This window comes from Capra hircus (assembly GCF_001704415.2).
Source record: "Capra hircus breed San Clemente chromosome X unlocalized genomic scaffold, ASM170441v1, whole genome shotgun sequence".
NCBI classification, from domain to species: Eukaryota; Metazoa; Chordata; class Mammalia; order Artiodactyla; family Bovidae; genus Capra; species Capra hircus.
In genome coordinates, this window is record NW_017189516.1 from 17,175,065 (window position 1) to 17,194,813 (window position 19,749).

The following is a 19,749-nucleotide window of genomic DNA, read 5'->3' on the forward strand; positions in this document are numbered from 1 at the left end:
TTTCATTCCAATCCCAAAGAAAGGCAATGCCAAATAATGCTCAAACTACCACACAATTGCATTCATCTCACATGCTAGTAAAGTAATGCTCAAAATTCTCCAAGCCAGGCTTCAGCAATACGTGAACTGTGAACTCCCTGATGTTCAAGCTTGTTTACAGAAAAGGCAGAGGAACCAGAGATCAAATTGCCAACATCCGCTGGATCATGGAAAAAACAAGAGAGTTCCAGAAAAACATCTATTTCTGCTTTATTGACTATGCCAAAGCCTTTGACTGTGTGGATCACAATAAACTGTGGGAAATTCTGACAGAGATGGGAATACCAGACCACATGACCTGCCTGTTGAGAAATCTGTATGCAGGTCAGGAAGCAGCAGTTAGAACTGGACATGGAACAACAGACTGGTTCCAAATAGGAAAAGGAGTACGTCAAGGCTGTATATTGTCATCCTGCTTATTTAACTTCTATACAGAGTACATCATGAGAAATGCTGTACTGGAAGAAACACAAGCTGGAATCAAGATTGCCGGGAGAAATATCAATCACCTCAGATATGCAGATGACACCACCCTTATGGCAGAAAGTGAAGAGGAGCTAAAAAGCCTCCTGATGAAAGTGAAAGTGGAGAGTGAAAATGTTGGCCTAAAGCTCAACATTCAGAAAATGAAGATCATGGCATCAGGTCCCATTACTTCATGGGAAATAGATGGTGAAACAGGGGAAACAGTGTCGGACTTTATTTTTTGGTGCTCCAAAATCACTGCAGATGGTGACTGCAGCCATGAAATTAAAAGACACTTACTCCTTGGAAGAAAAGTTATGACCAACCTAGATAGCATATGCAAAAGCAGAGACATTACATTGCCTACTAAGGTCTGTCTAGTCAAGGCTATGGTTTTTCCTGTGATCATGTATGGATGTGAGAGTTGGACTGTAAGAAGGCTGAGTGCCGAAGAATTGATGCTTTTGAACGGTGGTGTTAGAGAAGACTCTTGAGAGTCTTTTAGAATGCAAGGAGATCCAAAAAGTCCATTCTGAAAGCGATCAGCCCTGGGAATTCTTTGGAAGGAATGATGCTAAAGCTGAAACTCCAGTACTTTGGCACCTCATGCGAAAAGTTGACTCATTGGAAAAGACTTTGATGTTGGGAGGGATTCAGGGCAGGAGGAGAAGGGGTCAACAGAGGATGAGATGGTTGGATGGCATCACTGACTCGATGTACATGAGTCTGAGTGAACTCCAGGAGTTGGTGATGGACAGGGAGGCCTGGCGTGTTGTGATTCATGGGGTCGCACAGAGTCGGACACGACTGAGCCACTGAACTGAAGTTGCTTCCATGTTCTAGCTATTATAAATAGTGATGAAATGAACTTTGAAGTCCATATTTTTTTTTTCAGTTATGATTTCCTCAGGGTAGATGCCCACTAGTGTGATTGCTGGATTATATGGTGTCGCTAAGAGCTGGGCACGACTGAGGTATTTTAGTTTCACTTTTCACTTTCATGCATTGGAGAAGGAAATGGCAACCCACTCCAGTATTCTTGCCTGGAGAATCCCAGGGACAGAGGAGCCTAGTGGACTGCCATCTATGGGGTTGCACAGAGTTGGACATGACGGAAGCGACTTAGCAGCAGCAGCAGCAGCAGCATGGTAGTTTTACTTCTAGCTTTTTAAAGTATCTCCATGTTGTCTTCCATTGTGGCTGTATCAGTTTATATTCCCACAAACAGTGCAAGAGAGTTCCATTTTCTCTACACCCTTTCCATCATTTAGTGTTTATAGATATTTTGATGATGGGCCTGATGATTGGTGTGAGTTGATACCTGATGGTAAGTTTGATATGCTTTCCCTAATAATGAGTGATGTTGAGTATCTCTTGATTTGTTTATTATTCATCTGTATATCTTCTTGCAAAAATATCTGTTTAGGTCTTCTACTCACTTTTTTACTGGGTTGTTTGTTTTTCTGGCATTGAGATGTATGAGCTGCTTGTATATTTTGGAGATTAATCCTTTGTCAGTTGTCTCATTTGCTATTATTTTCACCCATTCTGAGGGCTGACTTTTCAGTTTGTTTATAGTTTCTTTCAGTGTGCAAAAGCTTTTAAGTTTAATTAGATCCCATTTGTCTATTTTGTTTTTATTTCCATTACTCTAGGAGATCAGTCATAGAGGATCTTGCTGTGATTTATGTCAAAGCATATTTTACTTATGTTTTCCTCTAAGAATTTCATAGTTTCTGGTCTTACATTGAGGTCTTTAATCCGTTTTTATTTCATCATTGAGTATAGTGTTAAGAAGTGTTCTATTTTTATTCTTTTACACGTAACTGTCCAGTTATTCCAGAACCATTTATTGAAGAGACTATCTTTTCTCCATTGTATATTCTTGCCTCCTTTGTCAAAAATAAGTTACCCATAGGTGCACGAGTTTATCTCTGGGCTTTTTGTCTTGTTCCATTGATCTACATTTATTTTTGTGCAAGTACCGTACTGTATAGATGACTGTAGCTTTGTAGTAAAGTCTGAAGTCAGTCAGGTTGATTATTCCAGCTCCACTCTTCTTTCTCAAGATTGCTTTGGCTACTCAGGGTCTTTTGTGTTTTCATACAAATTGTGAAAATTTTTGTTCTAGTTCTGTGAAAAATACCATGGAAATAGAAGATCACTTTTCCTGTCTCCTGAGAAACCTGTATGTAGACCAAGAAGCAAGTTAGATATGAGCATGGGTCATCCCAGTGTAATTAGCCTCCAATTAAAATAAATAAATTTACATTAAAAAATAAATGAGCATGGAACAACTGACTGGAGTAACATTGGGAAAAGAGTATGACAAGGCTGTATATTATCACCCTGATTGTTTAACTTCTATGCAGAGTGTGTGCATGCTCAGTCACTTCAGTGATGTCTGACTCTTTGTGACCTCATGGGCTGTAGTGTGCCAGACTCCTCTGTCCATGGGATTCTCTAGGCAAGAATACTGGAGTGGGTTGCCATTCCCTTCTCCAGGGGATCTTCCTGACAGATTGATTGAAAATAGGTCTCTTGTTTCTCCCACATTGGAAGGTGGGTTCTTTACCACTGAGCCACCAAGGAAACCCACTTTATGTAGAGTACATCATGAAAAGTGCTGGGCTGTATGAATCACAATCTGGAATCATGATTTCTGGGGGAAATAATAACAACCTCAGATATGCAGATGATACCATTCTAATGACAGAAAGCAAAGAGGGACTAAAAAACCTCTTGATGAATGTGAAGGAGGAGAATTAAAAAGCTGGCTTAAAACTCACAATTCAAAAAACTTAAATCATGTAATCTTGTCCCATCACTTCATGAAAGATAAAAGGGGAAAAATTGGAAACAGTGACAGATTTTATTTTCTTGGTCTCCAATATCTCTGTGAATGGTGACTGCAGCCATAAAACCAAAAGGCGCTTGCTCTTTAGAAAGAAACCTATGACAAACATGTTTAATATATTAAGAAGCAGGGACATCAGTTTGCTGACAAAATTCCATACAGTCAAAGCTTTGATTTTTCCAGCAGTTGTGTCTGGTTGTGAGAGTTGAACCATAAAGAAGGCTGATGGCTGAAGAAATGACGCTTTCAAACTGTGGTGCTGGAGAAAACTCTTGAGAGTCGGTTGGACAGCAAGGTGATAAAACCAGTCAATCCTAAAGGAAATCAACCCTCAATGTTCACTGGAAGCACTGATGATGAAGCTGAAGCTCCAATACTTTGGCCACCTTATGCAAAGAGCCAACTCATTGCAAAAGGCCCCGATGCTGGGAAAGATTGAAAGCAGGAGGAGAAAGGGATGACAGAGAATGAGATAGTTGGATGACATCACCTATTTAATGGACATGAGTTTGAGCAAACTCCAGGATATTGTGAAGGAAAGGGAAATCTGATGTTCTGTAGTCCATGGGGTTGCAAAGAGTCAGACACAGCAGAGCAACTGAACAACAACAACAAAGAATTTCATTAGATGTACCAGCTTCTTCTTTGGGATATTGACTACCAGACAGTAGTTCTGGAGCCAAGAGTTTAGAATAACTAGTCTCAGTAACTCACTTGTTATAAAGCAAGATGTAAGGTTGAGCCATGCACAATTCATCCATAATGCACATATTTAGCAGTGTGCCCAGTATCCTCTTTCAGAATTATAACAGTACGTGGTGTAATGTTCTGAGCCAAATTCTTTCCCATGGTGTATTAAGCTATAGATAAAGCTTTCTAGTCTTAGGGATTTCAAATATTCCCTGCAACACTAGGGTCCCAGGTTTCAGATTTCTTCAAAGCCAATATGAATACCAATCTTCTGTCAATTTTTATATCCTTACCACCTGAATTATTTCAGATGTATTCTGAGAACCTGAGGTAACTGGCAAATCATAAACTGTTTGGCAGCTTCTGTGAGCATAACTGGTTTTGAGGAAAACCTTCTATACTTTGAATTACCCTGGTTATATGTAGGATTTTCCTTCTGAATCTTCAGTTTCTGTGAACTTGTCCAACAATTCAGTAACAAGACATGCCTGGGAAGTAATATATTTTCCGCTACATTGGTATCTTTCTTGAAATTCCAGTAACAAGTTCCAGAAAGGTTCTCAGTTATCTCTAGTTCATGTATTTTATTCAAAAGCTCGCAAAGAAATTCCTGAGCATCTTGTTGGGCATAAACACGAAAATCAGGAAATAATCTCCATACTGAGTATTGTATAGCAAAATGATGTGACCAAGATCCAGTTTCCAGACCACATGACTTGAAACAAAGTATGCAATTCATGATAAAGAGAAAGGTATTATCAGCTTGATTGTCTTGGTTAAATAAGTCCCATCTTTCTATTCTTTGATGCTCCACTATGTAGTCCTGATGATAAAGTTGGATATCTGGACTGAATAGAGCCTTTTTTTTTCTTGATGTTCATTCATTTGATATACCACATCTGTGATTGAAAGATGCTTATAAGATGATCTTGTTTTATCACTAAATGGCATAGCCAGCCATTGGTTCAGATAAAGTTTTGAAAAATATTGGAACAAATAAGTAAATGACTCAACATTTGAACAGTATTCATATGGCCAAGTATTTCTAAAATTTCTCAATCGGGCTACACTAAGAATTACTATTGGCCTTCATTTAACAAAGAAGTCACTGACTTTTTAAATCTTACATCTTCAGAGGTAGATATTACTTTACCTTTTGATGATGCTGCTGAGGTTTATAGTGATACTTAAACAGGAACTATTTCTATCATGGTGGACCAAGCTAGACCTTGCAAATATAAACTCTTTTTAGAGTTAATTTTTCTAATTCTGGTTTAACTTAGTACTCTAATTCTTGCCATCTTTTCTTCGCTTCTCTGTTTGCCCTTTTTTTCCCCTGAAATTGTGCTTGCCTTTTCATCCAATGGTTAACTGTTCAAATCAAGTTTGAAAGTTTTCACCCATTTGTATCCTTCTCTTGCCATGTACCGCTTGACCACATCCAATTTACCTTGATTCATTGACCTAACATTCCAGGTATTTATTCAATACTAAGGAATCAGTGAACTAAAATGGATTGGAATGGTGAATTTAATTCATATGACCATTATATCTACCACTGTGGACAAGAATTCCTTAGAAGAATTAGAATTGCTCTCATAGTCAGAAAACAAATCTGAAATGCAAAACTTGGGTGCAGTATAAAAATCAACACAGTTTACTTCCAAAGCAAACCTTTCCACATTACAGTAATCCAAGTCTATGCCCAAACCACTGTTGATGAAGAAACTGAAGTTGACTGGTTCTATGAAGACCTACAAGACTTTATAGGGAGTGCTAAGTTGCTTCAGTCATGTCTGACTCTTTGCAACTCTATAGACTGTAGCCTGCCAGACTGCTCTGTCCAGGAAATTCCCCAGGCGAGAATACTGGAGTGGGCTGCCATTCCCTTCTCCAGGGGATCTTCCCAACTTAGGGATCAAACCCAAGTCTCTTGCATTACAGGTAGTTTTTCTTTTCTTTTTTTTTTTTTTAACCATCTGAGACACCTGGGAAGCCCAAGAATACTGGAGTGGGTAGCCTATCTCTTCTCCAGGGGATCTTTCTGACTCAGGATTGAACAGGCTTCTCCTGCATTTCAGGCAGATTCTTTACCAGCTGAGCTGCCAGGGAAGCCTTCTTTTTCATCATAGATGATTGGAATGCAAAAGCAAAAAAGTCAAAAGATACCTGGAGTAAAAGGCAAGTTTGGCCTTGGGGTATAATATAAAGCAGGGCAAAGGCTAATAGAGTTTTGTCAAGAAAACATGGTAGTCATAGCAAACACTCTTCTCCAATAACAGAATCTATGACTCTACACATGGACATCACTTGATGGATAATACCAAAATAAGATTGACTGCATTCTTTGCAGCCAAAGGAGAAGCTCTATAGAGCCAGCAGAAAGAATAAAAAGAAGACCTGGAGCTGGCTGTTACATAGATTATGAGCTCCCTATTACAAAACTCAATCTTAAAATGAAGTAGGGAAAACCACTAGGCCATTCAGGTATGATCTAAATCAAATCCCTTATGATTATACAGTGGAGATGATGGATTAATGCAAAGGATTCGATTTGGTAGATAAAGTGCCTGGAGAACTGTGGACAGTGATTCATAACATTATACAGGAGGCAGTGACCAAAATCATACCAAATTAAAAGAAAAGCAAGAAATCAAACTAGTTGTTGAGGAGGCTTTACAAAGAGCTGAGTAAAAAAGAGAAGTGAAAGGCAAGGGAGAAAGGGAAAGATATACCCAACTGAATGCAGAGTTCCAGAGAGGCAGGGGAGATTAAAAAAAAAAAATTCTTCTTAAGTGAATGATGCAAATATATTGAGGAAACCAACAGAAAGGGAAATATTAGAGATTTCTTCAAGAATATTGGAGATAAAAAGGGAATATTTCATGCAAGGTTGAACATGATAAAAGACAGAAATGGTAAGGATCAGATGAAGAGATAGCATGAATATACAGAAGAACTATAAAAAATTCTAAATATTGCAGATAACCATGATAGCTTTGTCATTCACCTATAACCAGACACCCTGGAGTGTGAAGTCAAGTAGGCCTTAAGAAGCATTGATATGAACAAAGCTAACGGAGATGATGGAATCCCAGATGAGCTATTTCAAATCCTAAAAGATGATGCTGATAAAGTGCTGCTCTCAATATGTCAGCAAATTTGGAAAACTCAGCAGTGGCCACAGGACTGGGAAAGGTCAGTTTTCATTCCAGTCCCAAAGAAGAGCAAAAAATTTTCAAACTACATTACAACTGTGGACATTTAACATGCTAGTAAATTTTTTTTTTCAATTTCTTCAAGCTAGGCTTCAGCAGTATGTGTGTGACTTGAGAACTTCCAGATGTACAAATTGGATTTCAAAGAAGCAGAAGAATCAGAGGTCAAATTGCTAATATTCCTTGGATCATTGTGAAGGCAAAGGAATTCCAGTATATATATATATATATATATATATATACTTCTGCTTCATTGACTATGCTAAAGAATTTATGTGGATCGAAGCATTTGTTGAAAATTCTTAAAGATATGTGAATACTGGAAACTTTACCTGTCTCCTGAGAAACAAGTATGTGTGTCAAGAAGGAACAGTTATAACTGGACATGGAACAACCGAATGGTTCAAAATTGAGAAAGGGAGTAGGACAGGATTGTATATTGCCAACCTTCTTATTTAACTTAGGACTTCCCTGATGGCTCAGACTATAAGCAGAGTACATCATGTGAAATGACAGGATGGATGAACCACAAGCTGGAATCAAGACTGCCAGAAGAAATATCAACAACCTCAGATATGCAGATGATGCTACTCTAATGGCAGAAAGTGAAGAGGAAATAAAGATTCTCTCGATGCGGGTGAAAGAGGAGAGTGGAAAAGTTGGCATAAAACTAAACACTCAAAATACTAAGATCATGGCATCCAGCCCCATCACTTCATGGCAAATAGAAGGGGTAAAAGTGGAAGCAGTGATATATTTCCTTGGGTTCAAAAATCACAGATGGTGACTGTAGCCATGAAATTAAAGCATTCTTGCTCCTTAGAAGAAAATCTGTGACATTCCAAGACAACATATTAAAAAGGAGAGACATCATTTTGCTGACAAAAGTCCATATAGTCAAAGTTATGGTTTTTCCAGTAGTCATGTATGGATGTGAGTGTTGGACCATAAAGGAGGCTGAGAGCCAAAGAACTGATGCTTTCAAGTTGTGGTGCTGGAGAAAAATCTTGAGAGTCCCTTGAACTGCAAGGAGATCAAACCACTCAGTCCTAAAGGAAATCAACCCTGAGTATTCAGTGGAAGGACTGAAGCTGAAACTGAAACTCCAGTATTTTGGCCACCTGATTTGAAGAGCCAACTCATTGGAAAAGACTCTAATGCTTGGAAAGATTGAAGGTCAAAGGAGAAGAGGGTGATAAAAGATGAGATGGTTAGATATGATCAATGGCTCAATGAACATAAATCTGAGCAAACTCTGAGAGATAGTGAAGGACAGGGCAGTCTGGCATCCTGCAGTCTATAGAGTCACAAAGAATCAGACATAACTTATTGACTGAACAACCACAATGAAGTTAACTGTTAAGATTTGCCTTTAAAGGCAAACATAGTCTTTGACTTCTAAAACTGGAGAGAAGTCAGATCTATATAATTCTTCATATACTGCCTGTATACACTCCTCATTTTCTTATTTTAGTTATCAAGTATTTGCCAACAATGAAATTTATTTTTATAAAAGCTAATGGGCATTCCCACCAACAGTGTAAGAAGGTGTCCTTTTCTCCACACCCTATCCACCATTTATTGTTTGTAGAGTTTTTGATGATGGATATTCTGACCAGTGTGAGATGATACTTCATTGTAGTTTTGATTTGCATTTCTCTAATAATGACCAATGTTGAGCATTTTTTCATGTGTTTATTAGCCGTTTATTGGAAAAAAGGCTATTTAGTTATTTTGCCCCCTTTTTGATTGGGTTGCTCTTTTTTCTAGCATTGAGCTGCAAGGGCTGCTTGTATATTTTGGAGAATAATAATTCTTTGCCAGTTGTTTCATTGCTATTTTTTTCTCCCATTCTGAGGGTTGACTTTTCACCCTACTTATAGTTTTCTTCACTCTCCAAAAGCTTTCAAGTTTAATTAGGTCCCATTTGTTCATTTTTGTTTTTATTTCCATTACTCTAGGATGTGGGTCATAGAAGATCTTGCTGTGATTTATGTCATAGAGTGTCCTACCTATGTTTTCCTCTAAGAGTTTTATAGTTTCAGGTCTGAAGTTTAGGTCTTTAACCCATTTTGAGTTTATTTTTGTGTATGATGTTCAGAAATATTCTAACATTATTATTTTGCACATAGTTGTTGTAGTTCAGTTGTTCAATCATGTCTAATTCTTTGTGACCCCATGGACTGCAGCATACCAGGCTTCCCTGTCCTTCTCTATCACCCTAAACTTGGTCAAACTCATGTCCATTGAGTCAGTGATGCCATCCAACCAATTATTTGGGACTGGAATGAAAACGGACCTATTCCAATCCTGTGGCCACTGCTGAGTTTTAAAAATTTGTTGGCATATGAATGCAGCACTTTAACAGCATCATCTTTTAGGATTTGAAATAGCTCAGCTGGAATTCCATCACATCCTCTAGCTTTGTTCATAGCAAGGCATCCTAAAGCCCATTTTATTTCACACTCCAAGATGTCTGGCTGTAGGTGAGTGATCACACCATCATGGTTATCCAGGACATTAAGACCTTTTTTTGTATAGTTCTTCTGTATATTCTTACCACCCCTTCTTAATCTCTTCTGTTCCTTTTAGGTCCATTCCTCTTCTGTCCTTTATTGTGCCCATCTTTGCATGAATTTTTTCCTTGGTATCTCTAATTTTCTTGAAGATATCTCTAGTCTTTCCCATTATTTTGCTTTCTTCTATTTCATTGCATTGTTCACTTATCTCTTTGGAACTCTGCATTCAGATGGGTGCATCTTCCCTTTTCTCCACTGCCTTTTGCTTCTCTTCTTTTCTCAATTATTTGAAAGGCCTCCTCAGACAAACATTTTGCCTTTTGCATTTATTTTTCTTGTTAATAGTTTTGATCACTGCCTCCTATACAATGTTACAAGCCTCCATCCATAGTTCTTCAGGCACTCTGTCTATCAGATCTAATCCCTTGAATTTGTTTGCCACTTCCACTGTATAATTGTTAGGGATTTCATTTAGGTCATACCTGAATGGCCTATTAATTTTCCCTGCTTTCTTCAATTTAAATCTGAATTTTGCAATAGGTAGTTCTTGATCTGAACCACAGTCAATCCCCCATCTTATTTTTGCTTATTGTATAGGGTTTTTCCATGTTTGGCTGAAAAGGATATAATCAGCCTGATTTCCATATTGATTTTACACATAGTTGACCAGTTTTCCCAGCAGCACTTGTTGAAGAGGTTCTTTTCACCGTTGTATATTTTTTGTCTCCTTTTTGAAAGATAAGTTTTCCATGGGTGCATGGATTTATCTCTAGGCTTTCTATCTTGTTCCATTTATCTATATTTCTGTTTTTGTGTCTGTTTCATAGTGTCTTGTTGACTGTAGCTTTGTAGTATAGTCTGATCTCAGGAAGTTTGATACAACCACTATGAAGAACAGTATGAAAATTCCTTAAAAACATAGGAATAAATCTACCCAATGACCCAGAAATCCCACTACTGCACATACACGCTGAAGAACTCAGAATTGAAAAAGATACATGTACCCCAATGTGCCGGGAGCCAACACAGGAGATCCTACCCATGGTAGAGGTCATGAGGAAAAGACCTGACGAGCAAAGGTGGGTGAGGACTCGAGGAGTCCCCTGGATCTGCTCGAGCATCTACCCCCGAAACCAAAATCTTTCTGTTATACTACACTCTTCTGACATTAACAGGGGCTATCCCTGACCACCTTTCTCTGGAAAATTAACTTAGAGTTCCAGTTAATAGTCTCCTGCATATAAAAGGAGTGTCTCAGCTCAAACCTCTCTGCTGGCAGTCTAGTTTGGGTGACAGGTTTTCACTCTTGCTACTACGCACAGGATTGTTTACAATCTCTCAATCATAAACAGTACAGAGAGTTTGGAGTATTTTGAAAGTCTTAGTTAACATAAGGCTTTTCTAAAGATAAAAATCATGTTGGTGAAGGGTTTCATTGCTGAGTTAATGATTGCCGCCAGGCCTCCATACCCTTAGGCTCCTGGGAGTATGTTAATCAATGTAATTGAAATGTAGAAAAAGAAATATACTAGTTTTGATGTTAGCAATGCTAGACCTTTGAGTTAATGAATTTTTCTCTTTGTTATAAATCACTGTACTCCTCTTTCTTTATTATAAATCGTCCTATCTTTGCTATGTAAGAATGTAACTTTATCGCTATCTTAAGACTAAGCAGATTTTAAGGGAAAACAAAAAGATGGGGCCATAAAATGCTAATTGGTCTCCAGACCAGAAGATATTGTAAACAAATGTAAGACCCTTGTAAGAACAAAGGTATGCAAAGAACACTTTGTCTTCAGATAAGAGTCAGAGCAGAGGCAGCCCCTACGTGACTCTGTTTTTTAAATTTATCTCTATGTACAACTTAAAGTATAAAAGCTTCCCTGAAAAATAAAGAGACAGACCAGGACCAGTTCCACAAAAGCCTGGTTCCCCCATGTCATTCTTTCTTTCTTTCTTCCTTTCTCTCTCTTACTCTTTTTCAGGCTGATCCCTTGGAGCACAGGGGCCCTCCGTGTTTGCTTATTTGCCTGGGCTTCTAAGACCTGAACAGGAAGGTGCTCTGCATCTTCACTCCCTTGGGAGACCAGGAGGGCACCTGCGGCCTACGTGAAAGGTGCAAGTTCCTTGTCTTGGGGCTTTATTGGCTTTCTGTGTAAACAAAGGAATATCAGCCTCTATTCTCTTCCTCTCTCTCTTTCCTTATCACCAAACACCGTCCACACTTCAATTACCCTGGATCCAACTGGGGCTGGACCCCGGTACCAATGTTCACTGCAGCACTAGTTACAACAACTAGGACATGAAAGCAATCTAGATCTCCATCGGGAGATGAATGGATAAGGAAGTTGTTGTACATATGCACATTGGAATATTGCTCAGCTATAAAAAGGAACACCTGAGTCACTTCTAATGAGATGGATGATCCTAGAGCCTATTACACAGAGTGAGATAAATTAGAAATAAAAAGACAAATATCACATATTAGTGCATAGATATGGAATCTAGAAAGATTGTGCTCACTATTGTTTGTGCAGGTACAGACATAAAAACAGGCTTTTAAATAAATAGGAGAAAGAGAGGGTGGGATAATTTGAGAGAATAGCACTGAAACATATACATTACTGTATGTAAAATAGATAACCAGTCGATTTTGATGTATGATGCAGGAAACCCAAAGCCAGTGTTCTGCAACAACCTAGAGAGATGACTCAAGGAAGGAGGTGGGAGGGGTTTCAGGAGGGAGAGGTCACATGTATGCCTATGGAAAAGTCACACTGATGTTTGACAGAGGACATCACAATACTGTAAGTTAATCATCCTCCAATTAAAATAAATAAATTTTAAAAAGCTAATGGGCAAACTTTTATAGGACAGAACATGTTCACCTACACAAGATTCTAGTTCACAGTTTGTTTATGAATCTCTCTGCTACTAAGCAAATTAGCTTTACGCAAGGTTACTTAAATATTTAAGACACTTTTGAGACTAAAGATTTTTAGTCTTCATTCAAAGAAAATGTTCGTAGAAGTCTTTTCCTTTTAGTGCTGATAGTGATTATTGTCTCAAAACCTGTGATAGCTCATCCCAACTTGCTTTCTTGCTAACCTGAAACTATCACAACATTGCTAATTGGCTATACCACAATACAAAATATTTCTGATGTTAAAAATACGTAAAAATCTTTTTAAATACTTGGATTTTCTTTGCTTTGTGTGACTTTCCCGGCTACCTTCACTCAGTTAAAGAATAATGCTTTCAGCCACCCAGTCTGAAGAATTTGAACATGGGTTGCATTACTTTTTCTTACAAACTATGTGGGATCAGGCTGAGTAGTTATCCATATAGAGCAGTTAGCAGGTCCCTTCTCCTGCTATTTCTATCCTTGCCACTTGTTCATATCCCTCACATTTTTAGGTTCTCTGAGCTCTTATAACATTATTTGAACCATATATCACATTTTACTTGTGTGTTAGAGAAACCAATACTAGCTGAGATTAATTTCCCAAATATTAAGAAATACTAGATCTTAATGTAACATTCTATTCTCCATAAAATATCACAGAGGGCTTAGCAAATAGTATATTCAAAGATCTATATTTATAAGGCTTTTAGAAGAAAACATAGGCAGTACACTCTAATTATAAATCACAGCAGGATATTCTTTGGCCCATTTCCTAGAGTAATGAAACTATAAACAAAATAACAAAATGGACCTAATGAAACCTAAAGTTCTTGCATAGCAAAATAATATAATGTTCTTGCAATGTTATTTTTTATATATTTTTTCTTTTTACCAAGCTTGTGAAGCATGTGGAATCTTAGCTCCCTGACCAGGGTTGAACCTACACCCTCTGTGTTGGAAGCATTAAAATATTAACCATTGAACTTGCAGGGAAGTTCCTGCAACGTCTTCTATGAGAAAAAAAAAAAAATATATATATATATATTTGGCATCTGAAGTACTCTTCAGCAAAGAAGAAAAGTTAGGAGCATCTTAAAGATGCAGTATCACATAAATATTTGCAGCCCATACCAAATATCACTTGATTGTTCTATGTGAAAATTATTAAAATGCTGAAGTATTGGTTTTCAGGAAATTTGGAGATTGCAGAAGTTTTCTCTCATAACATCATTTGTTTTCTGTTTCATTTTTTCTTTTCAGAGAACGCCTCCATTTCTCAGCTCTTGACTATTCAATGTTATTCATGCAGCATTATTGAAACCTGTCGCTTGCTAAATCTCTGATATGTTATCCATCCCATGATTATGGCGTGAATGTTGAAGTACTACCGTTCCATTAGTATTTGACTATAAAGGCCAAGATATATACATTTCTATTGTAGATTCAGGCTAATTAGTTTTTGGCTCTAGGGCTGTTTCTAAGAGGTTGCCTTCTTTGAATCTGTGTATTATACTACTTAGGCTGCTACAAACTCCATTTACATATATGGTCAGTTAGAAGTCTAAGGAACTGTCACTCCACACCAGGGAATATACTAGATGTATAAAAACTTTCTTCAGAACTTTCAGACTAAAAACTAGACTGTTAGAACTGGAATTGGATCTTTAGAATTATCTAGTATAAGTGCAATAAGGACAACACCTCACTTCCAAAAAAGTCTCTTTTTTATTACACTAATTTTATAGCAAAGCTGGGTAAAGGCTAACAGTTTGCCAAGAAACACTCTGGTCATAGAAAAACACTTCTTTCAACAACACAAAAGATGACCCTTCACATGGACATTGCCAGATGATGAATGTCAAAATCAGATTGATTATATTCTTTGCAGCTGAATTGAGAGGCTCTATACAATCAGCGAAACAAGACCAGGAGCTGAGTGTGGCCTCAGATCATGAACTCATTCCAAAATTCAGACTTAAATTGAAGTAGGATAAACTATAGGCCCATTCAAGTATGACCTAAATAAAATCCCTTATGATTAACACAGTGGAAGTGGCAAAAATACAGGGATTAGATCTGATAGACAGAGTGCACTGAAGAACTATGGATGGAAGTTCATAAGATTGTATAGGATGAAGTGGCCAAAACTATCCCGAAGCAAAAGAAATTGAAAAAGGCAAAATGTTATCTGGGAAAGTCTTTACAGATACCTAGAAAGAGAAGCGAAGGCAAAAGGAGAAAAAGAAAGATATACACAATTGAATGCAGAGTTCCAAATCCATAGCAAGGTGAGATAAAGAAAACTCTATAAATGAAATATGCAAAGAAATAGAGGAAAAAACAATAGAATGGGAGAAGACAAGAGATTTCTTAAAGAAAATTTAGAAGATAGCAAGGGATAACAATTCACCCAAAGATGGCACAGTAAAGGACAGAAATGTTATGTATTTAAGAGAGGAGATTAGAGATAAGAAGAAGTGGGGCCCAAGAATATACAGAAGAACTGACAAAAAAAGAATTTAATGACCTGGAAACCAGCCACAATTGTTTAGTCAAACAGAGCCAGACACTCGTGGAATGTTGAACCTAGTGGGCCTTAGAAGCATCAACTAGAAAAAGCTAGTGGAGGTAATGGAATTCCAAGTGAGCTATTTCAAATCCTGAAAACATGATGTGTTAAAGTGCTGCACTCAATATGCCAACAAATCTGGAAAACTCAAGCAGTGCAAAAGGACTAGAAAGGTCAATTTCGTTTCTAGTGGCGACAAAGAAGGGCGTGCCAAATATTGTTCAAACTACCAGCATAAGTTTGTACTCATTTCTTTTTCTAGCAAGATAATACTTGAATTCCTTCAAGTTACTGGCTTGACCAGTACATGAACTGAGAAGCTTCGTTTGAACAAGCTGGATTTAGAAAAGCAGAAGATCCAGAGATCAAACTGCACAAATCTGTTGCATTATAGAAAAAAAAAAAAAATGAAAGAACACAACTGAATTCCAGAAAAAAATGTCTACTTCCTGCTTCATTGACTGTGTTAAAACCTTTGATTGTGGGGTCATAACAACCTGGTTGGACATTCTTAAAAGAATTGAAATACTAGACCACCTTATCTGCCTCTTGAGAAACCTTATGCAGGTCAAGAAGCAACCGTTAGAACCAGACATGGAACAATGACTGGTTCAAAATTGGGAAAAGGAGTAATATCCAAGGCTGTATTTGTTACCCCCTGCTACTTAACTCATGTGCAGGGTAGATCATGGAAATTCCAAGCTGGGTGAAGCACAAGCTGAATCAAGATTTGCTGTGAGAAATATTAACACCTCAGATATGCAGATGACACCACCCTTATGGCAGAAAGCAAAGGGAAATATAAAGAACCTTTCAATGAAGGTGAAAGAAGAGACTGAAGAACGTGTGCTTAAATCTCAGCATTCAGAAAACTGAGATCATGGCATCCCAGTCTTCATGGGATATAATGGGGAAACAATGAGAAACAGTGCAGACTTATTTTATTGGGCCTCTAAAAAAATCACTGCAGATGGTGTACTGCAGCCATGAAATTAAAAGACATTGCTCCTTGGAAGAAAATCTATACAACCTAGACAATGTATTAAAAAGCAGAGCCATACTTTTCCATAAAAAGGTCTGTTAGTCAAAGCTATACTTTTCAGTTGTCATATATGGATGTGAAGTTGGACTATAAAGAAGTGAGTACGCAAAGAATTGATGCTTTTGAACTGGAGTTGGAGAAACTCTTAGAGTCCCTGGACAGCAAGGAGATCAAACCAGTTCATCTAAATGAATCAGCTTGAATATTCATTGGAAGACTGGCATGAACTGAAGCTCAATATTTGGCACCTGATAGATGAAGAATTGATCTTGTGAAAAGATCCTAATGCTTGAAAGATTGAGGGCAAGGAAAAGAAGGAAGTGACAGAGGATGAGATGGTTGTGTGAGTAGGTAGAATAGGGAAAAGGAGTCCAAAATGCAGTGGCTATAAGACAAGGAAGGAAAGCCCGCAAAAATGAAACAAAGAAGGTCCGAGGACCAGAGTGAAGACTTCAGTAAACAACAGCACTACTGGCTAAGCCAATTGTGCATAGGGCAGGCCCAGTAGAGGAAAAAACATATAAAAGAAGGAGTAAAGCGCTTTCTCTCTCTTTCTCTCCCGCGTGCGTGTGCTCTCTCCCTCTCTCCCATAAACTCTCCACTCTCTTTCTTCAAAGTCTTTGGGTTGGCCAATGCCCTCACACCTTTGAGGATGGATTCTCCTACTATCTTCTGAATAAAATAGAGTGTAACACTGATTTGCCTAGAGCTTAACACAGTTTGTCCAAGACCCGAGAGCTGTGACACAACCGAGGGCTTTAATGTCATCACTCCAAATCTTTGTTGTTGACGAGACAAAGAACAAGGAACCATACACCACAATGACAGTTGATGGCATCATCAACTCAATGGACATGAGTTTGAACATTCTTGAGGTAGTGAAGGATAGGGAAGCCTTGCATGCTTCAGTCCATGGATTGCAAAGAATTGACAGCGAGTGACTGAACAACAATGACAAATTTGATGATATTTCTTATAAATTATTTTTGTAGCTAAATCAATAAGGCATTGATAAATAGATATTTGCGTTCTTTATACATTACTGAATGAATTATCCAGATGAAAAAGTTTGTTAGAGAAGCGAGCCCCAAAGCAATGTTTTGTTGTTTTAGTTAGTTTTGTTGTCTGAACTTATGTGACCAACGTAGACTTGTCGGCATGTCAGGATTCTTCTGTCCATGGAATTTCCAAGTAAAGTATACTGGAATGTGTTGTCATTTCTTTCTCAAAGGGATCTTCCTGACCAAGGGATTGCATTCTGTGTCTCTTGATTGGCAAAAACGATTCTTTATTGACCCATCAGGGCAGCCAAAGAACTAGTGATCTGAGCAGCAACTAAAATCTAGGTTTCTTGTCTCTAAGTCCATTGTTCTTTCCAATGCCTTCCTGATATTTTTATTACTCAGGATATATTTTGTATTTTCTTCACGTGTGCAAGAAACAAAGATCAGGTCGGGCTAATGTCTTCAATAAATAGGAAATGATAATTAGCAAATCAAATTACTTAACACTTCGTTATTCCCAATAATAATTGTTGAAATATCTCCAGTTCTTCAAAAAAAATACATGCTTATGAGTTAGGAGAAAAATGAGTTTGCATATGCAGATTTCATAATATTAGTATTTCATACAAATCAATATTTATAAATCAATTTTCAAAATCACAGTGTCAGCAAGCCAGAAAATATTATTTTAAGGTAATTTCAAATGTTTTAATTATGAAGTGGTAAAAAGAACCTTATTGTTTATAGCAGTAATTAATGATTTGTACTGTCTACTATTCCACATTAAGAATACTGTTAAAATGTATGTACTAGCTGGAAATAAGAAATTAATGTAATAATTAATCAGAAGATATTGAAACACTCAGTCTTTATTTAATCTATTATTTATGTTTTCTAATGAAAGAGTCATTTCTAAGTAGGTTTGATAAGAAGTTAGGGGACCCCAAAGGAGAGAAGGGTCTTGGAATTCTCATGGAGAAAAAAGGAACAAAGTTTTGTTGTTGTTTGTTGTTTTTTTTCCTCTACATTCCTTAGGATTATGTATCCTGCCTGACAGCAAGTCTTCTTGACTAAATTTCTAGCTAATCCTGTTATTTTAAAATGTAAATTATGGGAGTAGTTGTGTAAGATTTTACAACCTCCAGACATTCTTTGATTCACTATAATAACTAATAGAGAGTATATAAGTACATTCGCTAAACACTAGCATAGAGGTACTTTCTATTTTTGATGTCTATATCAGAACTTTCTCTAATCTTCTTTTATTTTAATAATATTTATTAACAAAAAACTCTGAGTGATCAAGCCTCGTCTCTGGCCCTGGATTGAATTCTTGTCTGGATGCCAAGGATTCGGTGTCTTGTGTGTTTAGCAACTTTCACTAAGGTGAAGGTTACAATCAAATAAGAAAAATATTATGACATGTTTAATATTTATAATGGAGAAGCAGAGAAAAAACATGGATCACTATGTTTGAATATATGCTTAGCTCTGTCACCATCATAGTATTGTTGAACAGTAATAATGGAACACAGAGAGAGGAAGAAAAATGTTCATCCATAGTGGAATCTCTTATCTTAGGTGTTGGTAATTCCACAGCACATGTTTCTCCATAATACACAGCTAACCATAGCTATTAACAAACTTAAAAATATTTCATCAGTAGATCCTTTCTTGGTTGGCCAGTATTGAACCAAAGGTTTATCAGAATATTGGTGTGTATAAATTACCAGGGAGATTAAAAAAAAAAATTGTCCCTTGCCTTCGCTCTCCAGAGAATAGTTTGAGAGTATGGTCAATATTAATTTTGTATTTAACAACTTGAATCATAAGCATCTTTTCTTTACTAATAGGCAAAAATCCTATACCATGAAAACTGAAGTTTGGGAAAATATCCAGTATCTAGTTTAGAGATTTGACAGAAGTATTGAAAAGTATATTTATATTGCCAATACATTAAATCATATACAATAGTAACTTTTTGGGTTTCCATTAATTCAGATTATTGAAGCTGTACTTAGTTTCCAGGTTTCATGATATTATTCTGTATCTCAACCATTGACTGTGACCATGCTATATGTTAACAAAAGTTACAGTACAGTTATATTTTACACTTATATCTAGGGAGATATAAAAAATAGATAACTCAAGGGTAAAAAAAAATATTTTAAGCCATATATTCGTGTTTAGTGGGGCACTTGCTTAACTATCTTTTTTTCAGAACACTAATCCCCAATTCACACTGTATAAAATAACACTTTCTCCTAAGTCTTCTACATTTCAGGAATACATAAATGTATGTTTTCCATTTAAATTGCTATTGATTAGGTGGGTTCAGTCAGTAAAGATATGTATTGAGCCTATGCTAGCCTAAAATATTGCAATATATTTTTAAATCATTATTAAACTTTTTTATTTAAACTTTTATTATGAAAAATTCT

General features: G+C 37.1%; 1 pseudogene; it reads right to left on the bottom strand.

Moving 5' to 3' along the window:
• The window catches only part of LOC102173452, a 90,698-nt pseudogene that overhangs the window by 56,729 nt on the left and 14,220 nt on the right, over window positions 1–19,749 (bottom strand).